The following is a 12,111-nucleotide window of genomic DNA, read 5'->3' on the forward strand; positions in this document are numbered from 1 at the left end:
GAGATGGTTTCAGAGTTGGGAATAGGATTTGCTGAAGTTCAGTGCCTGCATTACAAATTCACTGCTCCTGAAAGCTTTTTATTTTATTTTTTATTGTTATTCTTACTTTTTAATAGGATAGGACAAAGAGAAGTTGAAAAAAGTGGTGGTGTACCTGGTTGAGTGCACACATTACAGTGCACAAGGACCCAGGTTCAAGCCCCTGGTCCCCACTTGCAGGGGGAAAGCTTTGTCAGTGGTAAAGCTGGGCTGCAGGTGTCTCTCTGTCTCTCCTATCACCCCCTTCCCTCTTGATTTTTGGCTGCTTCTATCCAATAAATAAAGATAATAAAATTTTTTAAAAAATATCTTAAAAAAAAGATAGACACCTGCTTGTGAAGTGGTGGGGTCACCGTTCTTTAAAGGTTACATGTCTATGTCTGATGATAAAAATGGCCACATTCTAGAAAAATGGGAAAGTAAGTAACAGAAAGGAAAAACATATTGCTAATACTTTGTCCAACTAAATTCCCAAATTCTTAACCTTTTATGTATTTCCTTAAAGTTTTATTTCTGTAACTTCTTAAAAGTTGCTTGATTGGCTAGGGAAATCACTCAACTCTTAGGGCATTAGATTACGTGCCTGAGATTCTTGTTTCCATTGCCAGTGTTGTATGTACCAGAGTGGTTCTCTGTCTTGTTGATATCTCTGTCTCATGTGAAACTGATGTAATAAATAAAATATATTTTGAATTGTTGTATTTCCTTTAGGGCTGGGCAGCAGCACACAAACTCGGTAGAGTGTACACATCACCATGTGTGAGGACCCAGGTTCAAGCCTCTAGTCCTTACTTGTAGGGGGGAATCTTCATGAGTGGTGAAGCAGTGCTGCTGGTGACTCTTGTTATCTCTCCCTTTTTGTCATCCCCTTCCCTCTCAATTTCTATCTTTCCTATCAAATAAAATAAAGGAAAAATGGCAGCTGGGAGTGATGAATTCATCATGTAAGCACTGAGCCTTAACCAGAATTCTGGTGGCAGTAAGAAAATAAAAATAAAATAAAAATAAAATTTTATTTTACCCAACTGCAAACTATATAGTTTGTATCCTTTAGTTATTGAGTTTTCCCCACATAGCTCAATATAATAATTTCCTATGCTACAGAATTTCTTAACTCAGTTTAAATCACTATATAACTGATCATTGATTTTGACTACTTTGAACCATGTAAGAAAACAGAATAACTTAGGGACATTTAAGTTGAGTGCAATCTTTCAAAGAAAAATTTCTGAAAGTTATTGTTTTAGCTTGACGTATTTATCAGATGGGCAAAATTTGTAGCAATCCTTGTAAGTTTTTGTTGTTGTTGTTGTTTGTTTTTTAATATCCTTCCTCTTGACATTTAAAGAGAAAATCTAGACTGGCTTATTCCCTGATTCAGTCCCTGGAATTACCATAAATCAGAGTTGAGCAGCACTCTGATAAGTAAAAGTTATCTTACTTATTGCGTATGAGATAGAAATGAGGGGGGCAGGAGAGAGAGAGGTAGAGAGAGAGAGAGAGAGCGAGAGAGAGAGAGAAGGAGAGGAGAGAGACACCAAGAATAGAGCAGTATTGTGGCACATATCACAGCAAGGATTAAACTAGAAGCTCCAGACATGCTAGTCTGTGCTTTGCCAACTTGGGCTATTTGGACTATTTCCTTTGTCACCAGAGTGGCTTTTTAAGTGTCAGAATAGCCGTGTTGATAGGAAGAGCATCTATTTTCTACTGTTTACAGATATCTTATGTAATGACTTATTTGAGTTGTGCAGTCTTTGTTTTGTTAGTTCTTTGGACATTGAAAATTGGCTTATCATACTAATGGGTATGATACAAGAGAATCCTTTCTTACAAGCTTTTTCTAGAAGCTGAATTTTAGGAAAGAGTGAGCTAAAATGGTTAAAATCACAGTCCTTGGCATCAAACAGTTTGGGCGTAGACTTCAGTATGGACCTGGTCATGCAACTGCTGGGAAGTTTAATTTCTGTGAGTTTCCAGTTTAATCTGTAAAACAGGCATAGAAACACATTCTCACTTGGCTTATGTAAAGATCAAAAAAGTCAACCAAGGAAAGTGCTTCACACTGATTTGCCTGCAACTGAGTACTCAGTAAAATTGTCATTTATGTGTTTCAGTCTCAGAGTTGGAGGAGCCCAAGCTCTCTGTATAAATAACACAAGGAGTTTTGTTTACCTCTAGCCAAGACCATAGAAGACTTTATTTTGGAAATATATAGGAATTTGATATGTTCACTAGACAGGTGAGGGATTAAGCTGTGTCCCACCCAGCTCTATCTTGGTGTTGGGAGGACCTGTTGACTAAATTATTTTCTGAGAGATGAGTGCAGTGAGCCAGAAGGAGAAGGACTAATGCTGAATGATTTAATTTATAGCTGGGACCTAAGAAACAAAACAAAGGACAATCCAAGGTGGACCCTCAATGGACTGGGACCTACACAGCAGATCCAGGAACTCAGAAGAGAGGCAGAGAGGAGTACTAAGGAGAAGTTGGTGATCTAAGAATACTAAGGAGAAGTTGGTAGAATAGGGTAACAGTTTGGGGGAGACTAAGATAGACTGACATCTGTTTTGGTGAAATGTGGAAATGTGCCCACATGACAGCAGCAACTCTGTAAATCAACACTCTCTCAATCAGGTGATATTGAAACTGAAAACAAAACAAAGCGACAATTTCCATTCTCCTCTGGTACTCACTTTTGGGGGCTCTTGCCCCTTTTTCTATTCTAGAGCAGAGCTACTAAATATGGACCTGGCCCCTGAGTCTGTCCACTGTCTACTTGAATGCTGGTTCTGGTGGCCCCTAGATCCATCGCTGAAAAACTGCTGAATCTCTAGCTAGCTCAGTTTCCAGTGTCAAGGAAACATTTGTTCATATACTTTTGTATTTGTGTATTTGGTTATTTTTGAGGAAAAATTCACACAGTGCAACATCTAAAAATATACCTTGAATGTGTATGCCATCATACATAAGGACCTTGTGGACTTCTGTGTTGTTCCAATTTTTAAAAAACTTTATTTATTTTATTTGATAGAAATTGAGAGGGAGGGGAGATAGAGAGAGAGAGACATAGAGATACCTGCAGCACTGTTTCACTGCTCATGAAGCTTTCTTCCCTGCAGGTGAGGACTGGGAGTTTGAACTTGGGTGCTTGTGGGTAGCAATCCATGCATTTAACCAGGTGTGCCACCACCCGGCCCCATTGTTCCAAATTTGAAGGGAACTTGGCACATGCTTATTTGTTGTGGTTGATGAACTGAGGTGAAACAATTTTCTGCTCTGGTCACTGGATAGTTCTTTGAACACCAGACTTGGAGGGACCGAGAGGCAGCTTACCCTGTAAAGCACACACTTTACCAGCACAAGGACCTGGGTTTGAGCCTCCAGCCACAAGATGGGAACGTCATATAAAGGGGAAGCCACACAAATGGTGGATCCATGCTCTGGCTTCACTCCTCTTCCTCTCCCTTCCTCCCTCTCTGTCTCTTACCCTCTATCTGGAAAACAGAAAGGGTCCAAAGAGTCTTCTCAGAGCAGTGGGAGTAAAGCCCCAGAAAAGTCCCAACAGCAAAACAAATAGACTCAGGGAAGTTATGCTCGCCCCTCCTTGCTGAATGCAAGGCTTAAGACCCATAGGACACTAAGCACAGAGGTTTGGGGGAAGATAGTCACCACAATGACTAAAGTGGATGATGCTCACAGACCCAGGTTAGATGCTTCAGGGAGGATCTTAGGTGGGAAGTTCCCACACTGAAGAAGCAATGCTTGTGGGATGTGCCTTCCCTTTATAGTGGAAGCATGTGGATGGGAATGATATCCCAAGTGGAGGGAGATGGGAGAGCAAGGATTCAGATGTGGTTTGACCTGGAGCAGGTGTTGCCAATCCTGGATAATCTGTTCTTACAGATGCCAGTTCACTGGAACTCTGCTAGCCTAAGTGTTCTAGGGATTGCCCAGCCACTTCCATGCCCCAATGGCTGAGGGGATAGTTGTAACACAGCCTATATGAACTGCCGTGACCAGTACATTTATCATCTGTACCTTCCCAGGTGAAGTGAGCTGGCCTTTGACCTAGTGTGCTTGTGGACTGAAGAGTTCTGTGTTTCCAGCAAAGAGAGTAGTGGACTGTGAGTCTAGACGGGAGGCTGGAGAGTGAGGCAGAGACCAAGTGATGAAGGCCACATTTACCAGGTACGGATGATTTATTTTATGTAATGTTGGATAATGAACAAAGGGCCTTGCATATATATGATTTCACTGAGTAATTTCAATTAAAAAATTCTGTGTACTTAGACTGAGAGACACAGAAACACTACTCTACCATCCATGATGTTCCCTTGCTACTGTCCATTTTTCTGTTTTTCTGTGCAAAATGTGTCCTGACTTTTCCACCCAATTGTATTATAGATGCCATACATAAGTGAAATCATATGGTATCTTTCTCTCTCTGACTCATTTCACTTAGTATAATGTCCCTGATGTGGTTCTTCTTGAATTAATCAAGTGGGAACAGGATCAATGGATGAGTGCAAAAGTCACATCAATAACTTTCAGTAGTGTTGCAATAGTGTTGATTTCTTCCCCTAAGGAGTAGGATCAAATAGCTTCTGCCTGTATGGTTTTCATTATTTAAGACTAAAATTAGAAGGAAGTTGCTTCTGAGAAGTCAGATCTGAGCTGAGAAAAGCAAGTGCCCTTAAGTATTTACATCATCACCACCACTCCTCTGACTGCTTTGAAATTATACCAAATCATGATTTCAAAATCATTATCTACTTATATATAACTATATGTATACTGTATTACTATGTAAAGTATAATATATAGTAGTGAAATTGTTTCAAATCATTATTGCTTTGCAGAGGGTGAGAGATAAGGCAAGTTACTATACATTAAAAATGCTTGGCACAAAATGTAAGGTGTTATATATTGCATGACCTTAGATATGCATGCTCATTTACTAAAATAATGCATCATGTTCCCCCCAAAGTGGACGTTGTGCACCAATTATATACCAGTCACATAGCACATCTGTTCACTGCTGTATGAGAGAACATAATAAGGGGAACAAATCTAAATTTCTATCCTCCTAAAACTAACCTGTCATAGGAGTAACAGGGAACTCATGTGATATAAAATCTGACCAATGTCACTGTGGCCTGGTAGAGACAACTTTGGTGGTAGACTTAGAATCCTGGGTTTTATTACTATTATTTTATTATTTTTTGAGGGGAAAGAATGTTTTTACTTTATATCTTTTATAACTCTAAATATTAGAATTTAGGAATTTGTTGTACACCCAGATTATAAATTATGAACAGTAAAACACAGTTTAAAAGCTAATTATGGGGTTGGGCAGTAGCGCAGCGGGTTAAGCGCAGGTGGCACAAAGCGCAAGGACTGGCATAAGGATCCCGGTTCGAGCCCCCGGCTCCCCACCTGCAGGGTGGTCACTTCACAGGCTGTGAAGCAGGTCTGCAGGTGTCTATCTTTCTCTCCCCTTCTCTGTCTTCCCCTTCTCTCTCCATTTCTCTCTGTTCTATCCAACAATAACGACATCAATAACAATGATAATAATAACCACAACAATGGTAAAAACAACCCAGTGTAACAAAAGGGAAAAATGGCCTCCAGGAGCAGTGGATTCATGGTGCAGGCACCGAGCCCTGGCAATAACTCTGGAGGCAAAAAAAAAAAAAGTATATCATTTCAGGCAGAGGCTATATAGCATAATGATTCTGCAAACAGACTCTCATGCCTGAGGCTCCAAAGTCCCAAGTTCAATCTCTCACGCCACCATAAGGCAGAGCTGAGCAGTGCTCTGACAAAATAAAATTTATTTAAAAAAAAAGTTAATTACATATTTTACTTATCTTCCAACATACTTCAGTTGCATAAATTCAGTTTGTGATACTGAGACTGTAAAATTTAGTGATGAATTTTTGTTATTTTTTAAAAATTTCTTTATTGGGGGATTAATGGTTTATAGTTGACAGTAAAATACAGTAGTTTGTATATGTATAACATTTCCCAGTTTTCCACATAACGATAGAACTCCCACTAGGTTCTCCTCTGCCATCGTGTTTCAGAAGCCTGAGTTTTAAATGCAGTAGTCACTACTATAGCCATGGGTCCTCAGGGAAATCACCGATGCTTCTTTCTCACTGCTGTTACCTTCTGAAGGGCAAAACCAGGATAGGATTGGGGGTCAGATGGTAGGGTAGCGGGTTAAGCACACATGGCGCAAAGTGCAAGGACCGGCTTAAGGATCCCAGTTTGAGCCCCGGCTTCCCACCTGCAGGGGGGAGGGTTGCTTCTTGGGCAGTGAAGCAGGTCTGCAGGTGTCTATCTTTCTCTGACCTTCTCTGTCTCCCTTCCTCTCTCGATTTCTCTCTGTCCTATCCAACAACAATGGCATCAATAACAATAATAATAACCACAACAATGATAAAACAATAAGGGCAACAAAAGGGAAAAAAATAGCCTCCAGGAGCAGTGGATCTGTGGTGCAGGCACTGAGCCCCAGCAATAACCGTGGAATCAAAAAAGAAAGAAAGGAAAAAAAAAAAACCAGCATAGGATTGTTTGAGTCCCTCCCATGTGTAATGGGTTCCTACATCTAGTGGATGGTCACTCAAGTGTCTGTTGAATGAATAAATCTCATATTCTCTTGGATTTCTCTCAGTCTGTTCCATGATGATGGTATTACATATTACTGTAGTCACTGAGAGCCAAGCATCCTGTCTTCCATATGCTAGTTTCTAGACAAACTCCTTAGACAGGAATGCAGGAAAGAAAGATGTTTTTACACCTCCATTCTAAAGACACTATTCATTCACCAAGGACCAGCCATACCTTCACATGGTATCTCCCCACTCCCTTCTGTTTATATCTCTATCTGACTTGACAGTGACCCAACCACTCTTGTTTTCTGACTCAAGTCACCCAACACTTTAATTTAATGCCAAGGGCCCTGGTTACCTCTCTGCAGCAAACAGTACTTGTAAACCGTGAGCATGCCCACTGCCAAGCTTAAATCCCACCTAATACATAAACAGAAGACCTATATAAAGGATGGTAATGAGATAGAGATAAGCAGTAGATACATCCTGAGCCAGTCGAGGTATTCCTGTTATATAGTACTCATTTTTCCTTGTCTCTGACGTCTCTCCTGGCTGTCTTGGCCACCAGGATACTGGGAATGTGTCTGTCTTGAGCACTACATGTTCAGTGGGAAGCCTATTTACAGAATGAATGAATGAGTGGATGAATGGGTGAATAAATGAAGGTATTAGTCTCTGTCTTAAGTCAGGATAAAGTAAAATTCATAGACTGGGTGAGTCAAGTAACAAATATTTATTTTTCATCGTTTTGGAGGTTGGAAGCCCAAGATTAGGGGGCAGCAGATTTAGAGTCTGGAAGAGGGGGCTTTCTGGTTTATATAGTTTTGATTTCTTGCTTTCCCTTCACATAATGGAGAGGAGAAACAAATTATCTTATTTTCCTCCTTATGAGGCCATTTCAACCTCAAGATCTAGTTACTTCCCAAAGACCCCACTCTCTAACTCCATCATATTGGTTTAGGATTTTGACATAGGAATGGGAGCAGGAGGATACAAACACTGAGCCTGTAGCAGTCTTGTATTTTTTCCTGGGCTCCCTACTGCTTCTTCTCACAACTGTTTGTGCATTGTTTATTAACCAGAGCTATTATGTTTATAATCATTACCATACTAAAATTGATTGAATTTCGGTGTTAACTTCTATTGATATATCTGTTTAAAACCAAACAGAACTCAAGAGTCTCTCCAGACAAGCAAAACATTTTTTCAATTATTACCTAAAGAAGTAATTCAAAAATACTTTTGGAACAATTGGGGGAATATGAATCCAGACTAGATATGAGAAAATAACTGATATTTTCTTTTGAGTGATAATAATATTGCAGTACCCTGGGAGGTTGCTCAGTAGCTACAACAACAGACTTGCAAGCAAGCAGGAGGTCCTAAGTTTGATCCCTGGCACTGCATATGCCAGAGTGATGCTTTGGTTCATTCTCTCTGTGTCTCTCCTCCCCTCTCTTTCTCTCTCTCTCTCCCACACAGATAAATAAATACATCTTTAAAAAATACAGGTTTTAGAAAAATAATAAGATTATATTTTAACATATCTTCATTTTAGGAAATATATGTAAACATCTACAATTTACATTCCAGTGACTTGTAAAATTATCTGCTAATATACTGAAATATTTATTCAGATAAATCAAAGATGGCTAAATCTAACAATTTTTGGTGGCAGATTTCTGTGCAACCTCATCTTATTCTTCTGAACATTTGAAAATTTGTATTAAAATCACCGGAAATCATGACATAGCAGATGTTTATGACCTTGAAAGATAAACATGACTTCAGAGAGCCATATGTCTCAGGCTTGCCTTTCACCAGAATCTTGCTTGAACCACATGTACTGGAGAATGATCTCCCCTTCAAGAAAACATTCCTCCCTTTTCTTTGACAGCCTATCCTGTATTTTCATGATTTTTATGGTCAACATTCATGTCTATTTCAGATGGTACCTGAAGTCATCAAGGCTTTTGGCTGTTTCAGTATCTTATGATTTCAAAATAGGTTTGGAGTGAGAGCTAGAGTTTTCTTTTTCTTTGGGATTCAGATATGCACAGAAGGATTGCACTTCCAGAATGATTAGTAAGAGAAACTCCTCTCCAATGTGGTTTGATGTTTATCAGGAAACTGAAGGGAAACAGATCCCGAGCAAGTCTCACTCCTTATTGTATCCGTAGCTCAGAGCTCATCTCCTCTCCTGACTTCCTGTCTAGGATAGCACTCCACTCCTTTCAGTTTCCTTTGAAAAGTAGGGTAGATCACAGATCGTTAATTACTTATTACCTGTCTCCTCCACTAGAAGGCACACTGTACTAGGTAGCACCTTAGTCCATGCCAGTGGTTCTGCAACTTGACTTTGTGTCTCCTGGAAGTTTTATTATAAAACTCATCAATTGGGGGCCGGGTGGTGGTGCACCTAGTTGAGCACACATGTTACAGTACGCAGAACCCAAGTTCAAGCCCCCAGTCCCCACCTGCAGAGGGAAAACTTCATGAGTGGTGAAGTAGTGCTGCAGGTATCTCTCTGTCTCTCTCCTTATCACCCTCTCAATTTCTACCCTCTCAATTTCTGGCTGTCTCTAACCAATAAATAAATAAAGACAATTAAAAAATTTTTAAAAACTCATCAACTGAGTTTGTGGTTCAGTAGGTTCAAGGTGAAACCCAGGCATTTACAAGTCTATTAAGTTTCCAAGTGACACTGAAGCTTCTGGTTTTAACACCTCATTCTGAGAACCCTAAGTTTATGGGATTTACCAATATAATCCATTGTGTAGGACAATAGTAAATGCTTCATCTGGACCTATAGAATGTATGGATGAATGAACAAGTGGAAGCTGACTTGTGGATATGATCACTGGGATCTAGAAATGAGAGAACTTTGAAAACCAAGGAATAAGTACATGAGACAGGCCATGTGGTTCCCATATTGATGAGCTCTAACTTGGGGCTTGGGTTCAGGCTTTTTTTTTTTTGCCTCCAGGTTTTTCACTAGGACTCAGTGCCTGCACTAGGAATCTACTGCTCCTAGAGGCTATTTTTCCCTTTTGTTGCCCTGGTTATCGGTTTTGTTGTTGCTGCAGTTGTTGGATAGGACAGAGAGAAATCGAGAGAGGAGGAGAAGACAGAGAAGGGGAGAGAAAGACAAACACCTACAGACCTGCTTCACCGCCTGAGAATCAACCCCCCTGCAGGTGGGGAATCGGGGGCTCAAACTGGGATCCTTAAGCCAGTCCTTGCGCTTTACGCCATGTGTGCTTAACCCATTGCGCCACTACCTAGCCCCCGGGTTCAGGCTCTCTTTGCTAGAAGCTGGAGTTCACAAAATCATTGCATTTATTTATTTATTTATTTATTTATTTATTTTCATTATCTAGAGTCATTCCTAATAACCCTTAACGTGGAACTTAGAGATGTTTAGAAACACACGTTAAACTTTAAAAGATGATATTGTATAGGACAAATTTCTTCTTATCCTTTTTAGTTCCTTTATCAGAAAGTGAATATTCAAGTTGACAATCCAATGGGCTTTATCCTCTGGTCTGAATTTGTAGGGCCTTTCTTCATAGCTTTTCTGTCTTCCTGGGATTCGGGGCTGGGTGGTGGCACACCTGGTTAAGCGCACCTAATACTAAGCTCAAGGACCTGCTCAAGGATCCACGTTCAAGCCTCTACTCCCCATGTGCAGGGGGAACACTTCACAAGCTTTGAAGCAGGCTGGAAGGTGTCTACCTTTCTCCCTATCTCCTCCTCCTCTCTCAATTTCTGTCTTGTCCACTGAAGTAGAAAAAATGGTCACTAGGAGCAGTGGATTCATAGTGCAGGCACTGAGCCTCAGCAATAACCCTGGAGGTTAAAAAAAAAAAGGTGTGTGTGTGTGTGTGTGTGTGAGAGAGAGATTGCCTTCTAGACATTTTATTTCCTTTTCTTGTGCCACCAGGGCTTCACTGGTGCTTCTTGGCTGCATGAATCCACCCAGTGGTCTCTTTTTTCTTTCTTTCTTTCTTTCTTTCTTTCTTTCTTTCTTTCTTTCTTTCTTTCTTTCTTTCTTTTTTTTTTTTCCTGGACAGACAATGAGAGATGGTGGGGGGAGAAAGAATTAGAGAGACAAAGATAGGTACCACAGTACTGCTCCACTGCTAGAGAAGATTCCCCTTTGCATGGTGCTCCTTTGTGGCACCCAAGGGTTCAAACTATAGTCTCCCTAGAAATTGTTCTGCTATGAGCAGTCTTTTGAGTGGAGCAATTTGTGTTTCCAGATGCACATTGGTTGGTCAAGACTCGGTGTACCCCAGCCCTATAGAGAAAGCAGCTGCTGTCATTTGAAAATGCTGTGTGTACATGAACATACACACACATAACACACAGCCCCCCACACCAACTAAACACATGAGCTGTACACTCGAATCCAGGCCGAAAGAAATAGCCCTGCCTGGGGTGTGCTCACACAGCTGGGGAGTACGGGTCTGGTGTGTTTTCAAGGTTCTGTTTGGGTGTCAGATTGAGTGGAGATAGAGCATCCATTAATGCAGCAGAGCATCTGGGATCTTTAAAGCCGGAGCACGCCGCACAATTTATCAATCTTAATTTGCTCACACTGCAGTTGGACAGGGACCATCTCTGGGAAACTCTGACGGGAGACAGATGTTCTCCACTCAGCAGAGCTACATGCCTCCTCCACCCTGACTTCCTCAGTACCCCCTTTACCCCCAGCCTTCTAAGCCTGCCCCCTTGCACTTTGACCTGCTGTGTTGGTGCCTGCATGAGATTTAGTAGAAGAAACTCACCAACACAGCCTGGTATCCTGTGGGCAGTCTTTGTTTCAGGAAATCACACTGCTGCAAGCTGCTGGCTTTGGAGGCCAGAGTGGAACTTGTCACCAAATAAGTATAAGTATTTGTCTCCAACCCACACAGCATCGAGGACATTCACTGCTCTCAGAAACACGTCCTCCACCCCACCCCCCCAAGGGTCAGACTAGGTTGAAGACCCAAGGAAGGCTTATGATTACCACTACAATATTTTAGGTTCTTCAAAGACAGGGATTGCATTTTAGGTATCTTTTCCTTCCTCACATTTTCCTTTTTAATTTTTTAAAAATGTATTTTCCCTTTGTTGTCCTTTCGTTTAATTGTTGTAGTTATTATTGTTGTTGTCATTGATGTCATTGTTAGGATAGAGAAAAATGGTGAGAGGAGGGGAAGACAAAGAGGGGGAGAGAAAGATAGATATCTGCAGACCTGCTTCACTGCTCGTGAGACGACCCCCCTGCAGGTGGGGAGCCGGGGGCTCAAACCGGGATCCTTACGCCGGTCCTTGCGCTTTGTGCCACGTGAGCTTAATCCACTGCGCTACCGTCCGACTCCCCCTCTTTAATTTTTTATGTAGAAATGTTCACTTCATGTGTCTTACCAAATGGAATCATTGGACATTGGTGCATGTTCCT

The 12,111-nt window shown here is 41.0% G+C and overlaps 1 long non-coding RNA gene across 1 annotated transcript in view; it reads left to right on the plus strand.

Moving 5' to 3' along the window:
* Positions 1–4,093: 4,093 nt before the first annotated feature.
* Positions 4,094–12,111, plus strand: part of LOC132538934 (uncharacterized) — a 94,153-nt gene continuing 86,135 nt past the window's right edge. The window contains exon 1 of the long non-coding RNA XR_009550255.1: positions 4,094–4,230. This is a non-coding gene — a long non-coding RNA (uncharacterized LOC132538934). The remainder of the gene's footprint in view (positions 4,231–12,111) is intronic.

Source organism: Erinaceus europaeus, chromosome 6 (genome assembly GCF_950295315.1).
Source record: "Erinaceus europaeus chromosome 6, mEriEur2.1, whole genome shotgun sequence".
NCBI lineage: Eukaryota > Metazoa > Chordata > Mammalia > Eulipotyphla > Erinaceidae > Erinaceus > Erinaceus europaeus.